Source organism: Lissotriton helveticus, chromosome 5_1 (assembly GCF_964261635.1).
Source record: "Lissotriton helveticus chromosome 5_1, aLisHel1.1, whole genome shotgun sequence".
Lineage (NCBI taxonomy): Eukaryota > Metazoa > Chordata > Amphibia > Caudata > Salamandridae > Lissotriton > Lissotriton helveticus.
Window position 1 is genome coordinate 1651458059 of NC_136065.1, and position 20000 is coordinate 1651478058.

The 20000-nt window shown below is 49.6% G+C and overlaps 10 non-coding genes across 10 annotated transcripts; all 10 read right to left on the minus strand.

Annotated features, from left to right (window-relative positions):
- Window positions 1–3276: 3276 nt before the first annotated feature.
- Window positions 3277–3349, minus strand: TRNAR-CCU (transfer RNA arginine (anticodon CCU)). The gene has a single exon. It is a non-coding gene; the product is annotated as a tRNA-Arg (tRNA).
- Window positions 3350–4151: 802 nt separating this feature from the next.
- On the minus strand, window positions 4152–4224 carry TRNAR-UCG (transfer RNA arginine (anticodon UCG)). Its single transcript has one exon. It is a non-coding gene; the product is annotated as a tRNA-Arg (tRNA).
- A 7596-nt stretch (window positions 4225–11820) lies between these two features.
- Window positions 11821–11893, minus strand: TRNAR-UCG (transfer RNA arginine (anticodon UCG)). Its single transcript has one exon. It is a non-coding gene; the product is annotated as a tRNA-Arg (tRNA).
- Window positions 11894–12539: 646 nt separating this feature from the next.
- On the minus strand, window positions 12540–12612 carry TRNAR-CCU (transfer RNA arginine (anticodon CCU)). Its single transcript has one exon. It is a non-coding gene; the product is annotated as a tRNA-Arg (tRNA).
- Window positions 12613–13414: 802 nt separating this feature from the next.
- Window positions 13415–13487, minus strand: TRNAR-UCG (transfer RNA arginine (anticodon UCG)). Its single transcript has one exon. It is a non-coding gene; the product is annotated as a tRNA-Arg (tRNA).
- Window positions 13488–14130: 643 nt separating this feature from the next.
- TRNAR-CCU (transfer RNA arginine (anticodon CCU)) lies at window positions 14131–14203 on the minus strand. The gene has a single exon. It is a non-coding gene; the product is annotated as a tRNA-Arg (tRNA).
- Window positions 14204–15005: 802 nt separating this feature from the next.
- TRNAR-UCG (transfer RNA arginine (anticodon UCG)) lies at window positions 15006–15078 on the minus strand. The gene has a single exon. It is a non-coding gene; the product is annotated as a tRNA-Arg (tRNA).
- A 645-nt stretch (window positions 15079–15723) lies between these two features.
- Window positions 15724–15796, minus strand: TRNAR-CCU (transfer RNA arginine (anticodon CCU)). Its single transcript has one exon. It is a non-coding gene; the product is annotated as a tRNA-Arg (tRNA).
- An 802-nt stretch (window positions 15797–16598) lies between these two features.
- On the minus strand, window positions 16599–16671 carry TRNAR-ACG (transfer RNA arginine (anticodon ACG)). Its single transcript has one exon. It is a non-coding gene; the product is annotated as a tRNA-Arg (tRNA).
- Window positions 16672–17316: 645 nt separating this feature from the next.
- On the minus strand, window positions 17317–17389 carry TRNAR-CCU (transfer RNA arginine (anticodon CCU)). Its single transcript has one exon. It is a non-coding gene; the product is annotated as a tRNA-Arg (tRNA).
- Window positions 17390–20000: the final 2611 nt, after the last annotated feature.

Sequence of the window (20000 nt, forward strand, 5' to 3'; positions counted from 1 at the left end):
ATCTCCAGGAGGCCAACAGCATGGCAAAGTACCCGGGACGGGCTCCATGGGTCCCGGGCAGTCCTCCCCCAGGCATCCGGGGCTTCCATCTCCAGGCCAACGGCAGGTCAAAGTGCCCAGGACGGGCTCCACGGGTCCCTGGCAGTCCTCCCCCCCCCCGGGCGTCCGGGGCTCCCTTCCCCAGGCCAACGGCATGTCAAAGTGCCCAGGATGGGCTCCACGGGCCCCGGGCGTCCGGGGCTCCCTTCCCCAGGCCAACGGCATGCCAGAGTGCCCAGGACGGGCTCCACGAGTCCCGGGCGTCCGGGGCTCCCTTCCCCGGGACACCGGCTTGTCAGAGTGCCCATGACGGGCTCCACGGGTCCCGGGTATCTGGGACTCCCTTCCCCGGGCCAACGGCATGCCGGAGTTCCCAGGACAGGCTCCACGGGTCCCGGGCGTCCGGGGCTCCCTTCCCCGGTCCGACGGCTTGTCAGAGTGCCCAGGACGGGCTCCACGGTTCCCGGGCGTCCGGGGTTCCCTTCCCCGGGTCAGCGGCATGTCAGAGTGCCCAGGACGAGTTCCACGGGTCCCGGGCAGTTCTCCCCCGGGCGTCCGGGGCTCCCTTCCCTGGGCCGTCGGCAGGTCAGAGTGCCCAGGACGGGCTCCATGGGTCCCGGGCAGTCCTCCCCCCGGGCGTCCGGGGCTCCCTTCCCCGGGCCGACGGCAGGTCAGAGTCCCCAGGACGGGCTCCACGGGTCCCGGGCAGTCCTCCCCCCGGGCGTCCGGCGCTCCCTTCTCCAGGCCGATGGCAGGTCAGAGTGACCAGGACGGGCTCCACTGGTCCCGGGCAGTCCTCTCCCGGGAGTACGTGGTTGTCCGACAGATTCGGGCAGATGTGCTTTTAGGAACCGGATCGGAATCGGCCCAAATAATAATAATAATAATAATCCACATTTGTAAGGCGCACAATCACCCGTAAGGGTCTCTAGGCGCTAGGGGCCGTCGGGAAGATTAAGCAAGCTATTGCCCAGAGTCACATGGTGCTGGGCTAATCTGCCGCCGGTGCCGGGGATCGAACCGTGATCCCCAGATTCCGGAGTCAGCCGCCCTAGCCGCGGCGCCAGCTATTGCCCAGAGTCACATGGTGCTGGGCTAATCTGCGGCCGGTGCCGGGGATCGAACCCTGATCTCTGGGATGCTCGAGGGTTACTACGCGCTCTACAAAAACCTTAAATAAAAAAATCTCCAGATTCTGGAGTCAGCCGCCCTAGCCGCGGCGCCAGCTATTTCCCAGAGTCACCTGGTGCTGGGCTAATCTGCCGCCGGTGCCGGGGATCGAACCGTGATCTCCAGATTCCGGAGTCAGCCTCCCTAGCCGCGGCGCCAGCTATTTCCCAGAGTCACGTGGTGCTGGGCTAATCTGCGGCCGGTGCCGGGGATCGAACCCTGATCTCTGGGATGCTCGAGGGTTACTACGCGCTCTACAAAAACCTTAAATAAAAAAATCTCCAGATTCCGGAGTAAGCCGCCCTAGCCGCGGCGCCAGCTATTTCCCAGAGTCACCTGGTGCTGGGCTAATCTGCCGCCGGTGCCGGGGATCGAACCGTGATCCCCAGATGGGGATATCCCAAAAATCTGGCATGGATACGGCCCGCCAGGACAGGTTTGGGCACCCCTGATATAGAGGCAGTCAACGCGAAATCTGCTGGGTTCGATTCCGATCCGTGTCAGAAGGTCCCTAGGAATCTGTCGGGCTTGGGAGTCCGTACAACAGGGGTGCCCAAACCTGTCCTGGCGGGCCGTATCCATGCCAGATTTTTGGGATATCCCCATCTGGTGATCACGGTTCGATCCCCGGCGCCGGCGGCAGATCAGAGTGCCCAGGACGGGGTCCATGTGACCCGGGCAGTCCTATCCCCTGGGTGTACGTGGTTGTCCGACATGTCGGTCGGATGTGCTTTTACGTACCGGATCGGAATCGGCCCCCATAAAATCGTACGTAAAGTATATAGCAAATCAACCTGAAATCTGCTGGGTCAGAAAGGGCTCGATTCCGATCCGTGTCGGAAGGTTAGGAGTCCGTACGAATTTGTCGGGACGGCATGGCAGAGTGCCCGGGATGGGCTCCATGGCTCTTGGGCAGTCGTCCCCCGGGCGTCCGGGGCTCCATCCAGGCCGACGGCATGGCAGAGTGCCCGGGACGGGCTCCATGCGTCCCGGGCATTCGTCCCCCGGGCGTCCGGGGCTCCATCCAGGCCGGCGGCATGGCAGAGTGCCCGGGTCGGGCTCCATGCGTCCCGGGCATTCGTCCCCCGGGCGCCTGAAACTGCTGGGTCAGAAAGGGCTCGATTCCGATCCGTGTCGGAAGGTTAGGAGTCCGTACGAATTTGTCGGGACGGCATGGCAGAGTGCCCGGGATGGGCTCCATGGCTCTTGGGCAGTCGTCCCCCGGGCGTCCGGGGCTCCATCCCTGCCGACGGCATGGAAAAGTGCCCGGGACGGGCTCCATGCGTCCCGGGCCTCCGTCCCCCGGGCGCCCGGGGCTCCATCCAGGCTGACGGCATGGCAGAGTGCCCGGGTCGGGCTCCATGGCTCTTGGGCATTCGTCCCCCGGGCGTCCGGGGCTCCATCCAGGCTAACGGCATGGCAGAGTGCCCAGGACGGGCTCCATGCGTCCCGGGCATTCGTCCCCCGGGCTACATCCAGGCTGACGGTATGGCAGAGTGCCCGGGTCGGGCTCCATGGTTTTCACGGTGGTCCTCCCCTGGGTGTCAGGGGGCTCCTGGCCGACGGCATGGAAAAGTGCCCAGGACGGGCTCCATGCGTCCCGGGCATTCGTCCCCCGGGCGTCCGGGGCTCCATCCAGGCCGACGGCATGGCAGAGTGCCCGGGTCGGGCTCCATGGTTTCCAGGGTGGTCCTCCCCAGGGTGTCGGGGCGCTCCAGGCCAACGGCATGAAAAAGTGCCCAGGACGGGCTCCATGCATCCTGGGCATTCGTCCCGGGACGGGGACGGGGTGGGGAAGAGTCCAGGCGGCTTCACCTCCATGCCCGGCCATCTGATCGCCCGGATTGCCTCGGCCATCTGGTCGCCCGGATCCCCTCGGGCATCTGGTCGCCCGCAACGCTTTCCTATGGGGCGACCAGATGGCCGAACTTCCCTGGAAGTCTTAATGAGGTGCCATTCGCCTCCCGGATCCCATTTCAAAGTTCCTAATACCTTATAAGCTTCTGAGAGGAAGCATGTAATAAATATATTTATTTTTCTGGAAAAGGAAGAGTGGACATTGGTTTGCACCTCAGATGGGACTCGAACCCACAATCCCTGGCTTAGGAGGCCAGTGCCTTATCCATTAGGCCACTGAGGCACAGATAGATGACAGCAATCTAGAGGCATTATGTAAATGTATTCAATCGTCCAACACTGGTGTCTGCACACAGGACATTTCTCAGTTCTCTCCATAAGTAAACTTCCCATTTTCATCCTCTTCCATCCCCGACTTTAACACTCTGTTCTGTGCTATAACGGAGACTCTGTATTTCTAGCAAGTGGAGAGAAATTGGAGGAGAACCATTTTCGAATCAACACTTCTTCTTCCATGGATGCTTTTCTCAATAAACTGGGCTTTGACAGTGGTATCAAGCTGTCCTTGTCTTCAGCAGGACACAGAAACAGGCACCAAGTCTACTAACCAAGTTCAACCACACTCTGCAACTTAATAGACCAGTGCTTTACAAATAAGCCATCTGTGTCATCAGCAAAGGCAGCCAATGTGCCAATCCTTTATAATTCTTCTGTAGTACTTTTCTTTCTCGTAGGCAAAATGAGCACTTTAACTGCACAAATCATACAGATTTTACAGTTGAAGCACTACATGAACACATACTTACACACCTTGCAGTTCATCTACACACACTTAAGCTAAAACCTATTCTGTCAAGTCAGAATTCTGCAAACCTAGTTTATATTCAGTGCATGTACATAGAAGCACTTTTTAATGCCACTTAAATGCACTAGATTTTAGACTGAAGATGCAATCTAAATGACTGTGCAGTATGTACTCCACTTTATTATTAATTAGGAATGAGAACATGATGGCTATAAGAGTATTGGAAGAGCCTGCTTCCATTCTGAATGGAAACCTGAATTCCGCGGCCATTGTCAAAAACCGACCACGAAGGGACTCGAACCCTCAATCTTCTGATCCGAAGTCAGAGGCCTTATCCATTAGGCCACGTGTCCTGCTGTGTTTATTTTTATACTGTAGGTGGTATGCAAAGATGGAAAATATAATATTTATAGTTATTTAGGTTTACATCCCATTGTTTTTTTTTCAGCTCCTTTCAATTAAAGCACTTTTTTGGAATCTATATAATGAGAATGTCACCAGTACGATAATCTTTTGTTTTCTTTTTTGCATTTAAACCTCTTTCTTCATGAGATTAAAGCTCAGTAAATGCTTTACATAGCTCTGGATGTTTCCAGAAGTGGAGAGAAACTGTTTTGAAAGTAGTACAAACTGCTCCTTCCTGGATATTCCAATTTACACACACTCAAAGGTTGTATACCTTTCATGAATCCTGACTTACCCTATTCAAGTAGCTGAAAGCCTTTCACCACCTCTAGAAACAACAGTTACACCAATCCAATTCAAATAATTTTTTCCAAAGGAATATCTTCTGCCGGGTCAAAAATGCATCTGACAAAGATAGGTGTTTCAAAAATCTACTTTGTAGTTTCAGAACATCAACATGACTCTGAAGAGTACAGAAGTAAAATGGTACCATTTCAAAGTTCCTAATACCTCATAAGCTTCTGAGAGGAAGCATGTAATAAATATATTTATTTTCCTGGAAAAGGAAGAGTGGACATTGGTTTGCACCTCAGATGGGACTCGAACCCACAATCCCTGGTTGAGGAGGCCAGTGCCTTATCCATTAGGCCACTGAGGCACAGATAAATGCCAGTAAACTAGAGGCATTATTTAAATGTATTCAATCGTCCAACACTGGTGTCTGCACAAAGGACATTTCTCAGTTCTCTCCTTAAGTAAACTTCCCATTTTCATCCTCTTCCAACCCCGACTTTAACACTCTGTTCTGTGCTACAATGGAGACTCAGTATTTCTAGCAAGTGGAGAGATATTGGAGGAGAACCATTTTCGAATCAACACTTCTTCTTCCATGGATGCTTTTCTCAATAAACTGGGCTTTGACAGTGGTATCAAGCCGTCCTTGTCTTAAGCAGGACACAGAAACAGGCACCAAGTCTACTAACCAAGTTCAACCACACTCTGCAACTTAATAGACCAGTGCTTTACAAATTATCCATCTGTGTCATCAGCAAAGGCAGCCAATGTGCCAATCCTTTATAATTCTTCTGTAGTACTTTTCTTTCTCGTAGGCAAAATTAGCACTTTAACTGCACAAATCATACAGATTTTACACTTGAAGCACTACCTGAACACATACTTACACACCTTGCAGTTCATCTACACACACTTAAGCTAAAACCTATTCTGTCAAGTCAGAATTCTGCAAACCTACTACATATTCAGTGCATGTACATAGAAGCACTTTTTTTTTTTTTTCCCTTTCAAAAACCTTTATTCGAGTAAGCATAGAAAAGTACAAGAATGGGCCTACAACCTCACGGGCTGGCCGCTAATAATAAGGCACAAGGCATGAATTAAAAATATACACCCGTGGTCAGGCACAAATCGAGCACAAAGCTTTACTCACCACATACCACAGAGCATTTTGAATTTTATTTTATACAAAAAAAGAAAAACAAACACAAACACTAAAAAGGCGAATGTACGGTAAGTAAGGTCAGCCCAAAGAACGGAGGGGATGGTCCACGATCAGGAGTACATACCCAGAGCCCTAAGGCTCCAACAAGGTCGGGGGGGGGAGGGGAGCAGCGGGGAGAACCGGAAATGTAAAAAAACAGTATGAAAGGGTTCCGGGAACGCTCGCCTAGGGAGACAGGACAACCTCAGCAGTGCCCACGAGGGGAGGGGTACAGATATCCCCACGATATTCATTCCACTGACCCCAAATCTTCGTCCACGCCCTGGGTCTGCCTCTGGCTACATACACAGTCTTCTCACTAAACATGGACCAGTCCATGTTGTCCTCCCACTTCGAGACCTCAGGGGGTCTGGAAGCGCCCCAGAGTTGCGCAACATCTCGCTTCGCAATCATGTAACCCAGGGTAGCCCATCTGGTCTGTGCCACAGAGTAGTCTGTGGGCTCCCACACATTCAACAGACATCGTCGAGGCTCCGGCCGCTTGGCCACACCAGTCACATCAGTCATCACCTCAAGCACAGCAGTCCAGTAAGCTGCCACAGCCGGGCACTCCCAAAGAATATGTAAAAAGGTTGCACTCGACCCACAACCACGCTTACATAACCCATCCAAGGAAAAGCCCATCGCCACCAGACGCGGACCCGTGACATACACTCGATGAAGGATCTTAAGTTGAACCAAACGGAGACGGGCAGGAATGGCTACCTCCTTGGGAGAAGAGAGTGCCGCTTGCCAATCTTCATCGTCCAGTTCCAACCCATCACCGACCCAAGCCTCCCGAAGTCGGACCAGTAGGTCCGCCCGATTATTGATCAGTTTTTTATAGATCAGAGAAATAGTGCTATCAGGAAGATGCCCATCAAGGACACGGTCTTCGAGGGGGGAAGATTCAGGCAGGGCCTCATCAGGAACCAAAACGGAGGCGAGGGCGTGCCGGACCTGCAGATAACGAAAAAATTCCCTACCACTCAAAGCATATTCCGCCTGGAGGGCTTGGAACGACTTCACACCACCTTTCGAGCACACATCTCCCACCTTACAAATCCCAATCATATCCCAACGGTCAAAACCCTTGGTAGACCAGAGACAGCCCAAACGTTCCGATGCATAAAGCGGCGTCGCCAGCGTTAGGCGGTCCTCCCATCCCAAACTCACAGTCGCGGCTCGCCACACAGTCACTGCAGTCCTGGACGGGCCCACAAGATGGCGCCCGGCCGAGCGAGAATAAAGCGCTCTATTAAAGTCCCCACCCGGAAGCTGGAGTCTATCCATCTCGAAAGCAGGATTCCGACCCGGTGAGAACATCACGTGATTAATAGCAGATAACTGGGAAGCCCAGTAATAACGCTTGATATCGGGGAGCGCCATGCCCCCATCGTACCAAGGAATGGGGAGTTTCGCGAGTGCAATACGTGGACGCCCGTCCCAAATCAATTGCCTTTGAAGACTCTCGATCTCTCGGAAATAAGTGTTGGGGATTGCGTCAAAGGAGTTCTGGAGCGCGTAAAGGAACCGCGGCAAGGACATCATTTTAAACAGGGCCGCCCTGCCCAGAGGAGACAAAGGAAGCTTACGCCAACGGGCCACGTCCAAACGCAATCTAAGCAACGGGGGGAGGAGATTACGCTCAAAGCGGAGCGACGAGTCCAACGTAATAAAAATCCCTAAATATTTGAAGCCAGACTGAACCACCTGGATAGGAAGTCTGCTCGGCAATGGGGGCAAAACACCCGAAAGAACATATACACAGGACTTGGCCCAGTTAATAACGAGGCCTGAGTTGGCACCAAAGGAAGCAAGAACGTCAAATAAAACAGACAGTGATTGACGCGGGGAGGTGAGATATAAAAGAATGTCGTCCGCGTAAAGCGAAACGCGGTCCTCAAAGTCCGGAGACCAGCGAATCCCCTTGAGTGAAGGTTCCCACCGAAGCCAAGCCGCCAATGGTTCCAGGGCGAGTGCAAACAGCAACGGAGACAAGGGGCATCCCTGACGGGTACCTCCACCAAGGGTGAAAGGAGCCGAAACCCTACCATTCACCACTACTTGTGCCAGAGGTTCCGCGTATAGTAACTTGATCCAACTAATAAACTCAGGCCCGAAACCAAATTTCTCAAGAGCCGCCCAAAGATAAGGCCACTCCACCGTGTCGAAAGCCATGGAGGCATCCAACGATGCCAAAATGGCCGGCTCCGTCAGAAGCCCCGCCCTCGCAATCGCGCCGTGAAGACGACGTAGGTTCAGGGCCGTGTTGCGATGCGGGATAAAACCGGATTGATCCGGATGGACCAGGTCACTAATGACCGTCAGGAGACGGGACGCCAGGAGTTTCGCCAATACCTTGGGCTCAACATTTAGCAGGGATATGGGCCTATAGGAGGAACAAAGATCTCGGGGTTTACCATCCTTGGGGATAACAACTATAGTAGCCAGTCGCTGATCATAAGGGAGAATACCCCGTTCCAGGGACTCCAGAAACATGGCGCGAAGATATGGAGCCACCCTGTCGGGACGCAACTTGTACAGTTCAATAGGCAACCCGTTCGGGCCCAATGCTTTGCCCGAACGGAGGGAACGGATGGCAGTAGCTATCTCATCAACAGTAAAAGGGGAGTCCAACGCCACACGATCTAAATCGGAAACACCGGGCAGAGCTATATCACGCAATAGAAGGCGAGAGTCAGCCACATCTCTTGCAGACACAGGGGTATACACCACACGGAAGTACTCGGCAAAACGGTCAACTATTCCAATCGGGTCCGTTACACTCTCACCACTCGCAGACTGAATCACGGGTACAACACGATTAGCTCTCTCCTTCTTATCCAGCCATGCCAGCAATTTACCCGCTTTGTCACCCACATCATACAAACGCCCCTGTTGCTCTCGAAACATCACCTTTGCAGCATCTGTGACCATGGACTTATTGGCGAATTGTTTCAGACCCAGGTTATGGAGTTTCTCAGACGTAACACCAGATTCCAACGCTTCCTCCAACGCAGAAATCTCCCCCTCAAGATCCACCACCTCTCTATTCCTCGCCCTCTTAGCTTCAACAATAAGGGAGAGGGCCTGCCCACGAATCACCGTCTTAAAGGCCTCCCATAGGGACACAGCCGAGGAAACCGATCCCTCATTATCCAGAAAATACGCGTCCAAAGACTTAAGCAAAAGGCTACGGGTCTCGGGGGAGGTAAGGTACCACAGATTAATGGGAGCCACCCGGCCCACTGCCTCCACCCCAACCTCAAAACGAAGCCAGAGCGGAGAGTGGTCGGAAATACCCCTGGGCAGGTGCACAATCTCACGCACCGCAGGCGACTGAGCCGCAGGCATCAGGAAATAATCCAGCCTAGACAAACTCCCATGGGCCCCAGAATGAAAGGTGTATTGAAGCTGAGTAGGATGCAAAAGCCTCCAGCAATCCACCAAGCCAAAAGTATCCAAAAATCCACCCAACCACTGCTGAGCCACAGGAGTATCTCTAGGGGGGTGGCGATCGTGGAGACCAGAAAACACCAAATTGAAATCACCAGCCAGAAAGAGAGTACTATCAGGGAGGTCCAACAAGACACGGCCCAAATCTGAAAAGGTGGAAGTCTGCAAACCGGGGGGCACATAAACTGTGAATAAGGAGAGGGCACGGCCCTCATATCTACCCACAAGGACAGCATACCGCCCCCGGTCATCCTGAATCACATCATCAATAGCTAGGGGGAGGGAAGCCCGAACGAGGATACCCACACCCCTAGAACCCGAGGTAAACCCCGAATGTGCTACGAGGCGATAGCCCCATCTATTCATTGCATGACAAACATTGCCTATCAAATGAGTCTCCTGTAGGAAAACAATGTCAGGAGATAAACGTCGTATACATTTCAGCACCACACTTCGTTTGATACGATCTCCCAGACCGTTAACGTTCCACGAAACAAATCTCAACCCTCTACCCCCCATCCCACCCGACAAAGCCAAAACCCCCCATCATTGAGCATGACACCGGAAACATTTTCAAATACAGGATAAAGTCGCCTTGAAAACAAAACACACAAACAACAAACTTCCCAACCACCCTCCCCCCAAAGAACAAGAAAACACCCCCCACCCTGCACCCCTGCAAAAAGCTAAAGAGCCACCCCAACCTGCAGTGTGCCTGTCGCCCAAGAACCCCTATTCTACACGAAGACCCCGGAGGAGGAAAGGCTCCGTCCCACCCGCCCCCCGATCAAGACCAATGACGAGAAAAAGAACAGATAGCAAACACATAAGCAATAGAGGAACATAGGCATACACCCCTGGAAAAGTTATTCAAAACAAGGCACCAGGCATAGACAAAACGTTCAGCTCTCCACACCACCTTCAGCACCGCCCGGGTGGGCATCTGACTCAGTCTCAGGAGGTCGATTAGGCAGGGAGTCCAGCCAGTCATTCACAGCATCTGGCCGATCAAAGAAGAAAGTTCGGTCATTATATTCGATCCGCAGCCTGGTCGGAAAGAGCATCGCGTAACGCATCCCCATGTCCCTAAGACGCTTTTTGGCACCACGAAATCCCATCCGCTGCCTCTGTACCTGTTGGGAAAAGTCCGGATAAAAGTTCACCGTGGCATTCTCAAAGGCCACCGGGCCCTTCACCCTCGAAGCCTGCAGGATAGCGTCCCGATCTCTATAGTGAAAGAGCTTCGCGACAATAGGTCTCGGTGGGGCGCCTGGCTTACCCTGGCCCCCCGGAACACGATGTGCACGCTCCACTGCGAAAAATTTAGTAAGGCCAGATGGAGAAAGGTGGTTCTGGATCAGGTCTTCAACCAGGAGATCAACCGAGTGGGGTTCTGGGTTCTCCGGCACACCAACCACGCGAACATTGCAGCGACGTGCCCTGTTCTCGAAATCCTCCAAGCGCCGGGTCATGAAATCGTTCACCCTTCGGAGGTTGCCAATCTCCGTCTGTATCTCAGAAACGTCCGTCGTGAGACTGGATGATTTGATATCCAACGACTTCACCTTTTCGTTCGTTTTGGAGAGATCGGCTCGAATGAGATTCACCTCAATCGCCACAGAGTCCAGTTTGTGGGCCAAGGTTTCGTACTGTTGGCCTATGGATTCCCTCATGCCAGAAATGGCGCCCATGATGTCCTGCAAGGAGGGCTCCGTCGACGCATCCAAGACGTGGCAAGACGCAGTGGGACCGGGCAGGGCAGCTCCGGGGGATCCCTTAGAGTGGGTATAACGATCCATAACATTAGACTGGACCGGACCCCCGCGCAGAGGTGTCTTCGTCTTGCGCGTCTCCCGGTCCCCTCTGCCCGCCATTTTGGAGATGCGTCACAAGGAGATTCACCAGGGTCAACGGACCGGGCACCAGAAATGGAGGCCCCGGGACGAAAGGATCGCAAGAGGGGTACCGCCAGGGTAGAGGCAGCCAATTAGGAGAACAGTCCAGCCAAAGGCCCAACAACAGACGTGTGTCCTGGCACCAGCTCCGGCCCGACCCTCTCACCAATGTCCCAGTCCGAGGCAGAATCGAAACCGAAACTTAAGAAGGGGACCGACAAGGCCAATCCCCCTGCCGCTGTTGTTCAACTCCAAGACGGCCACCGAACCTCACCCAGTCCCGGGCGCACCTCGAGGGCGGAGCTCAAAAGTTCAATTCGCCATATCTCATGCACCCGGTGTCCAAATCAGTTTCTGAAAGGTCCAGGTAGATCAGCCCATCGTCCTCTATACAAATCCTCGCGAAAAATCAGGATTCATGCAGGATATTATGCCGGGAGCGGCGGGGGTCCGGGGAGCGCTGTGCTCACGCGGCCATCTCGGATGCCCGCCAAGCTCCTCCCCCTAGAAGCACTTTTTAATGCCACTTAAATGCACTAGATTTTAGACTGAAGATGCAATCTTAATGACTGTGCAGTATGTACTCCACTTTATTATTAATTAGGAATGAGAACATGATGGCTATAAGAGTATTGGAAGAGCCTGCTTCCATTCTGAATGGAAACCTGAATTCCGTGGCCATTGTCAAAAAGCGACCACGAAGGGACTCGAACCCTCAATCTTCTGATCCGAAGTCAGACGCCTTATCCATTAGGCCACGCGGTCATGTGTCCTGGTGTGTTTTTTTTTTATACTGTAGGTGGTATGCAAGGATGGAAAACATAATATTTATAGTTATTTAGGTTTACATCCCGTTGTGTTTTTTTCAGCTCCTTTCAATTAAAGCACTTTTTTGGAATCTATATAATGAGAATGTCACCAGTACGATAATCTTTTGTTTTCTTTTTTGCATTTAAACCTCTTTCTTCATGAGATTAAAGCTCAGTAAACGCTTTACATAGCTCTGGATGTTTCCAGAAGTGGAGAGAAACTGTTTGGAAAGTTGTACAAACTGCTCCTTCCTGGATATTCCAATTTACACACACTCAAAGGTTGTATACATTTCATGAATCCTGACTTGCCCTATTCAAGTAGCTGAAAGCCTTTCACCACCTCTAGAAACAACAGTTACACCAATCCAATTCAAATCATTTTTTCCAAAGGAATATCTTCTGCCGGGTCAAAAATGCATCTGACAAAGATAGGTGTTTAAAAATCTACTTTGTAGTTTCAGAACATCAACATGACTCTGAAGAGTACAGAAGTAAAATGGTACCATTTCAAAGTTCCTAATACCTCATAAGCTTCTGAGAGGAAGCATGTAATAAATATATATTTTTTTTCTGGAAAAGGAAGTGTGGACATTGGTTTGCACCTCAGATGGGACTCGAACCCACAATCCCTGGCTTAGGAGGCCAGTGCCTTATCCATTAGGCCACTGAGGCACAGATAAATGCCAGTAATCTAGAGGTATTATTTAAATGTATTCAATCGTCCACCACTGGTGTCTGCACACAGGATATTTCTCAGTTCTCTCCATAAGTAAACTTCCAATTTTCATCCTTTTCCATCCCCGACTTTAACACTCTGTTCTGTGCTATAATGGAGACTCTGTATTTCTAGCAAGTGGAGAGATATTGGAGGAGAACCATTTTCGAATCAACACTTCTTCTTCCATGGATGCTTTTCTCAATAAACTGGGCTTTGACAGTGGTATCAAGCCGTCCTTGTCTTCAGCAGGACACAGAAACAGGCACCAAGTCTACTAACCAAGTTCAACCACACTCTGCAACTTAATAGACCAGTGCTTTACAAATAAGCCATCTGTGTCATCAGCAAAGGCAGCCAATGTGCCAATCCTTTATAATTCTTCTGTAGTACTTTTCTTTCTTGTAGGCAAAATGAGCACTTTAACTGCACAAATCATACAGATTTTACACTTGAAGCACTACATGAACACTTACTTACACACCTTGCAGTTCATCTACACACACTTAAGCTAAAACTCATTCTGTCAAGTCAGAATTCTGCAAACCTAGTACATATTCAGTGCATGTACATAGAAGCACTTTTTAATGCCACTTAAATGCACTAGATTTTAGACTGAAGATGCAATCTAAATGACTGTGCAGTATGTACTCCACTTTATTATTAATTAGGAATGAGAACATGATGGCTATAAGAGTATTGGAAGAGCCTGCTTCCATTCTGAATGGAAACCTGAATTGTGTGACCATTGTCAAAAACCGACCACGAAGGGACTCGAACCCTCAATCTTCTGATCCGAAGTCAGACGCCTTATCCATTAGGCCACACGGTCATGTGTCCTGCTGTATATTTTTTATACTGTAGGTGGTATGCAAGGATGGAAAACATAATATTTATAGTTATTTAGGTTTACATCCCATTGTGTTTTTTTCAGCTCCTTTCAATTAAAGCACTTTTTTGGAATCTATATAATGAGAATGTCACCAGTACGATAATCTTTTGTTTTCTTTTTTGCATTTAAACCTCTTTCTTCATGAGATTAAAGCTCAGTAAATGCTTTACATAGCTCTGGATGTTTCCAGAAGTGGAGAGAAACTGTTTTGAAAGTAGTACAAACTGCTCCTTCCTGGATATTCCAATTTACACACACTTAAAAGTTGTATACCTTTCATGAATCCTGACTTGCCCTATTCAAGTAGCTGAAAGCCTTTCACCACCTCTAGAAACAACAGTTACACCAATCCAATTCAAATCATTTTTTCCAAAGGAATATCTTCTGCCGGGTCAAAAATGCATCTGACAAAGATAGGTGTTTAAAAATCTACTTTGTAGTTTCAGAACATCACCATGACTCTGAAGAGTACAGAAGTAAAATGGTACCATTTCAAAGTTCCTAATACCTCATAAGCTTCTGAGAGGAAGCATGTAATAAATATATTTATTTTTCTGGAAAAGGAAGAGTGGACGTGGGTTTGCACCTCAGATGGGACTCGAACCCACAATCCCTGGCTTAGGAGGCCAATGCCTTATCCATTAGGCCACTGAGGCACAGATAAATGCGAGTAATCTAGATGCATTATTTAAATGTACTCAATCTTCCAACACTGGTGTCTGCACACAGGACATTTCTCAGTTCTCTCCATAAGTAAACTTCCAATTTTCATCCTCTTCCATCCCCGACTTTAACACTCTGTTCTTTGCTATAATGGAGACTCTGTATTTCTAGCAAGTGGAGAGATATTGGAGGAGAACACTTTTCGAATCAACACTTCTTCTTCCATGGATGCTTTTCTCAATAAACTGGGCTTTGACAGTGGTATCAAGCCGTCCTTGTCTTCAGCAGGACACAGAAACAGGCACCAAGTCTACTAACCAAGTTCAACCACACTCTGCAACTTAATAGACCAGTGCTTTACAAATAAGCCATCTGTGTCATCAGCAAAGGCAGCCAATGTGCCAATCCTTTATAATTCTTCTGTAGTACTTTTCTTTCTCTTAGGCAAAATTAGCATTTTAACTGCACAAATCATACAGATTTTACACTTGAAGCACTACATGAACACATACTTACACACCTTGCAGTTCATCTACACACACTTAAGCTAAAACCCATTCTGTCAAGTCAGAATTCTGCAAACCTAGTACATATTCAGTGCATGTACATAGAAGCACTTTTTAATGCCACTTAAATGCACTAGATTTTAGACTGAAGATGCAATCTAAATGACTGTGCAGTATGTACTCCACTTTATTATTAATTAGGAATGAGAACATGATGGCCATAAGAGTATTGTAAGAGCCTGCTTCCATTCTGAATGGAAACCTGAATTGTGTGGCCATTGTCAAAAACCGACCACGAAGGGACTTGAACCTTCAATCTTCTGATCCGAAGTCAGACGCCTTATCCATTAGGCCACGCGGTCATGTGTTCTGTATTGTTTATTTTTATACTGTAGGTGGTATGCAAAGATGGAAAATATAATATTTATAGTTATTTAGGTTTACATCCCATTGTGTTTTTTTCAGCTCCTTTCAATTAAAGCACTTTTTTGGAATCTATATAATGAGAATGTCACCAGTACGATAATCTTTTGTTTTCTTTTTTGCATTTAAACCTCTTTCTTCATGAGATTAAAGCTCAGTAAATGCTTTACATAGCTCTGGATGTTTCCAGAAGTGGAGAGAAACTGTTTTGAAAGTAGTACAAACTGCTCCTTCCTGGATATTCCAATTTACACACACTCAAAGGTTGTATACCTTTCATGAATCCTGACTTGCCCTATTCAAGTAGCTGAAAGCCTTTCACCACCTCTAGAAACAACAGTTACACCAATCCAATTCAAATAATTTTTTCCAAACGAATATCTTCTGCCGGGTCAAAAATGCATCTGACAAAGATAGGTGTTTCAAAAATCTACTTTGTAGTTTCAGAACATCAACATGACTCTGAAGAGTACAGAAGTAAAATGGTACCATTTCAAAGTTCCTAATACCTCATAAGCTTCTGAGAGGAAGCATGTAATAAATATATTTATTTTCCTGGAAAAGGAAGAGTGGACATTGGTTTGCACCTCAGATGGGACTCGAACCCACAATCCCTGGCTGAGGAGGCCAGTGCCTTATCCATTAGGCCACTGAGGCACAGATAAATGCCAGTAAACTAGAGGCATTATTTAAATGTATTCAATCGTCCAACACTGGTGTCTGCACAAAGGACATTTCTCAGTTCTCTCCTTAAGTAAACTTCCCATTTTCATCCTCTTCCATCCCCGACTTTAACACTCTGTTCTGTGCTACAATGGAGACTCAGTATTTCTAGCAAGTGGAGAGAAATTGGAGGAGAACCATTTTCGAATCAACACTTCTTCTTCCATGGATGCTTTTCTCAGTAAACTGGGCTTTGACAGTGATATCAAGCCGTCCTTGTCTTCAGCAGGACACAGAAACAGGCACCAAGTCTACTAACCAAGTTCAACCACACTCTGCAACTTAATAGACCAGTGCTTTGCAAATAAGCCATCTGTGTCATCAGCAAAGGCAGCCAATGTGCCAATCCTTTATAATTCTTCTGTAGTACTTTTCTTTCTCGTAGGCAAAATGAGCATTTTAACTGCACAAATCATACAGATTTTGCACTTGAAGCACTACATGAACACATACTTACACACCTTGCAGTTCATCTACACACACTTAAGCTAAAACCCATTCTGTCAAGTCAGAATTCTGCAAACCTAGTACATATTCAGTGCATGTACATAGAAGCACTTTTTAATGCCACTTAAATGCACTAGATTTTAGACTGAAGATGCAATCTAAATGACTGTGCAGTATGTACTCCACTTTATTATTAATTAGGAATGAGAACATGATGGCCATAAGAGTATTGTAAGAGCCTGCTTCCATTCTGAATGGAAACCTGAATTGTGTGGCCATTGTCAAAAACCGACCACGAAGGGACTTGAACCCTCAATCTTCTGATCCGTAGTCAGACGCCTTATCCATTAGGCCACGCGGTCATGTGTCCTGCTGTGTTTATTTTTATACTGTAGGTGGTATGCAAGGATGGAAAATATAATATTTATAGTTATTTAGGTTTACATCCCATTGAGTTTTTTTCAGCTCCTTTCAATTAAAGCACTTTTTTGGAATCTATATAATGAGAATGTCACCAGTACGATAATCTGTTGTTTTCTTTTTTGCATTTAAACCTCTTTCTTCATGAGATTAAAGCTCAGTAAATGCTTTACATAGCTCTGGATGTTTCCAGAAGTGGAGAGAAACTGTTTTGAAAGTTGTACAAACTGTTCCTTCCTGGATATTCCAATTTACACACACTCAAATTTTGTATACATTTCATGAATCCTGACTTGCCCTATTCAAGTAGCTGAAAGCCTTTCACCACCTCTAGAAACAACAGTTACACCAATCCAATTCAAATCATTTTTTCCAAAGGAATATCTTCTGCCGGGTCAAAAATGCATCTGACAAAGATAGATGTTTCAAAAATCGACTTTGTAGTTTCAGAACATCAACATGACTCTGAAGAGTACAGAAGTAAAATGGTACCATTTCAAAGTTCCTAATACCTCATAAGCTTCTGAGAGGAAGCATGTAATAAATATATTTATTTTTCTGGAAAAGGAAGAGTGGACGTGGGTTTGCACCTCAGATGGGACTCGAACCCACAATCCCTGGCTTAGGAGGCCAATGCCTTATCCATTAGGCCACTGAGGCACAGATAAATGCGAGTAATCTAGATGCATTATTTAAATGTACTCAATCGTCCAACACTGGTGTCTGCACACAGGACATTTCTCAGTTCTCTCCATAAGTAAACTTCCAATTTTCATCCTCTTCCATCCCCGACTTTAACACTCTGTTCTTTGCTATAATGGAGACTCTGTATTTCTAGCAAGTGGAGAGATATTGGAGGAGAACACTTTTCGAATCAACACTTCTTCTTCCATGGATGCTTTTCTCAATAAACTGGGCTTTGACAGTGGTATCAAGCCGTCCTTGTCTTCAGCAGGACACAGAAACAGGCACCAAGTCTACTAACCAAGTTCAACCACACTCTGCAACTTAATAGACCAGTGCTTTAAAATAAGCCATCTGTGTCATCAGCAAAGGCAGCCAATGTGCCAATCCTTTATAATTCTTCTGTAGTACTTTTCTTTCTCGTAGGCAAAATGAGCACTTTAGCTGCACAAATCATACAGATTTTACACTTGAAGCACTACATGAACACATACTTACACACCTTGCAGTTCATCTACACACACTTAAGCTAAAACCTATTCTGTCAAGTCAGAATTCTGCAAACCTAGTACATATTCAGTGCATGTACATAGAAGCACTTTTTAATGCCACTTAAATGCACTAGATCAGGGGTGCCCAAACCTGTCCTGGCTGGCCGTATCCATGCCAGATTTTTGGGATATCCCCATCTGGGGATCATGGTTCGATCCCCGGCACCGGCGGCAGATTAGCCCAGCACCAGGTGACTCTGGGAAATAGCTGGCGCCGCCACTGGAGCTCACTGTTCTCATCTCTCCCCAGTTGAGCCATCTAGAGCTGACCAAGTAGATACTGGCACTGCTCCCTTATTCACTGTGCAAGATCGACTCACATGCTAGCATGTTATCATGACTATTAAAAACTACAGTCCTAATGGAACAGATTTGATAATTCTGCTATATCATGTGCTCTGTCTATTGAACACCACATACATTTGCCAGTTCTGACACAGTCTAGGACAGGGGTGCACAAACCTGTCCTGGCGGGCCGTATCCATGCCAGATTGTTGGGATATCCCCATCTGGGGATCACGGATCGATCCCCGGCACCGGCGGCAGATTAGCCCAGCACCAGGTGACTCTGGGAAATAGCTGGCGCCGCGGCTAGGGCGGCTGACTCCGGAATCTGGAGATTTTTTTATTTAAGGTTTTTGTAGAGCGCGTAGTAACCCTCGAGCATCCCAGAGATCAGGGTTCGATCCCCGGCACTGGACGCAGATTAGCCCAGCACCACGTGACTCTGGGAAATAGCTGGCGCCGCGGCTAGACTCTGGAATCTGGAGATCACGGTTCGATCCCCGGCACCGGCGGCAGATTAGCCCAGCACCAGGTGACTCTGGGAAATAGCTGGCGCCGCGGCTAGGGCGGCTGACTCCGGAATCTGGAGATTTTTTTATTTAAGGTTTTTGTAGAGCGCGTAGTAACCCTCGAGCATCCCAGAGATCAGGGTTCGATCCCCGGCACCGGCCGCAGATTAGCCCAGCACTATGTGACTCTGGGCAATAGCTGGCGCCGCGGCTAGGGCGGCTGACTCCGGAATCTGGGGATCACGGTTCGATTCCCGGCACCGGCGGCAGATTAGCCCAGCACCGTGTGACTCTGGGCAATAGCTTGCTTAATCTTCCCGACGGCCCTTGGCGCCTAGAGACCCTTACGGGTGATTGTGCGCCTTACAAATGTGGATTATTATTATTATTATTATTATTTGGGCCGATTCCGATCCGGTCCGTAAAAGCACATATGCCCGAATCTGTCGGACAACCACGTACGCCCGGGAGAGGACTGCCCGGGACCCGTGGAGCCCGTCCTGGTCACTCTGACCTGCCATCGGCCTGGAGAAGGGAGCGCCGGACGCCCGGGGGGAGGACTGCCTGGGACCCGTGGAGCCCGTCCTGGGCACTCTGACCTGCCGTCGGCCCGGGGAAGGGAGCCCCGGACGCCCGGGGGGAGGACTGCCCGGGACCCATGGAGCCCGTCCTGGGCACTCTGACCTGCCGACGGCCCGGGGAAGGGAGCCCCGGACGCCCGGGGGAGGACTGCCCGGGACCCGTGGAACTCGTCCTGGGCACTCTGACATGCCGCTGACCCGGGGAAGGGAACCCCGGACGCCCGGGAACCGTGGAGCCCGTCCTGGGCACTCTGACAAGCCGTCGGACCGGGGAAGGGAGCCCCGGACGCCCGGGACCCGTGGAGCCTGTCCTGGGAACTCCGGCATGCCGTTGGCCCGGGGAAGGGAGTCCCAGATACCCGGGACCCGTGGAGCCCGTCATGGGCACTCTGACAAGCCGGTGTCCCGGGGAAGGGAGCCCCGGACGCCCGGGACTCGTGGAGCCCGTCCTGGGCACTCTGGCATGCCGTTGGCCCGGGGAAGGGAGCCCCGGACGCCCGGGGCCCGTGGAGCCCATCCTGGGCACTTTGACATGCCGTTGGCCTGGGGAAGGGAGCCCCGGACGCCCGGGGGGGAGGACTGCCAGGGACCCGTGGAGCCCGTCCTGGGCACTTTGGCCTGCCGTTGGCCTGGAGATGGAAGCCCCGGATGCCTGGGGGAG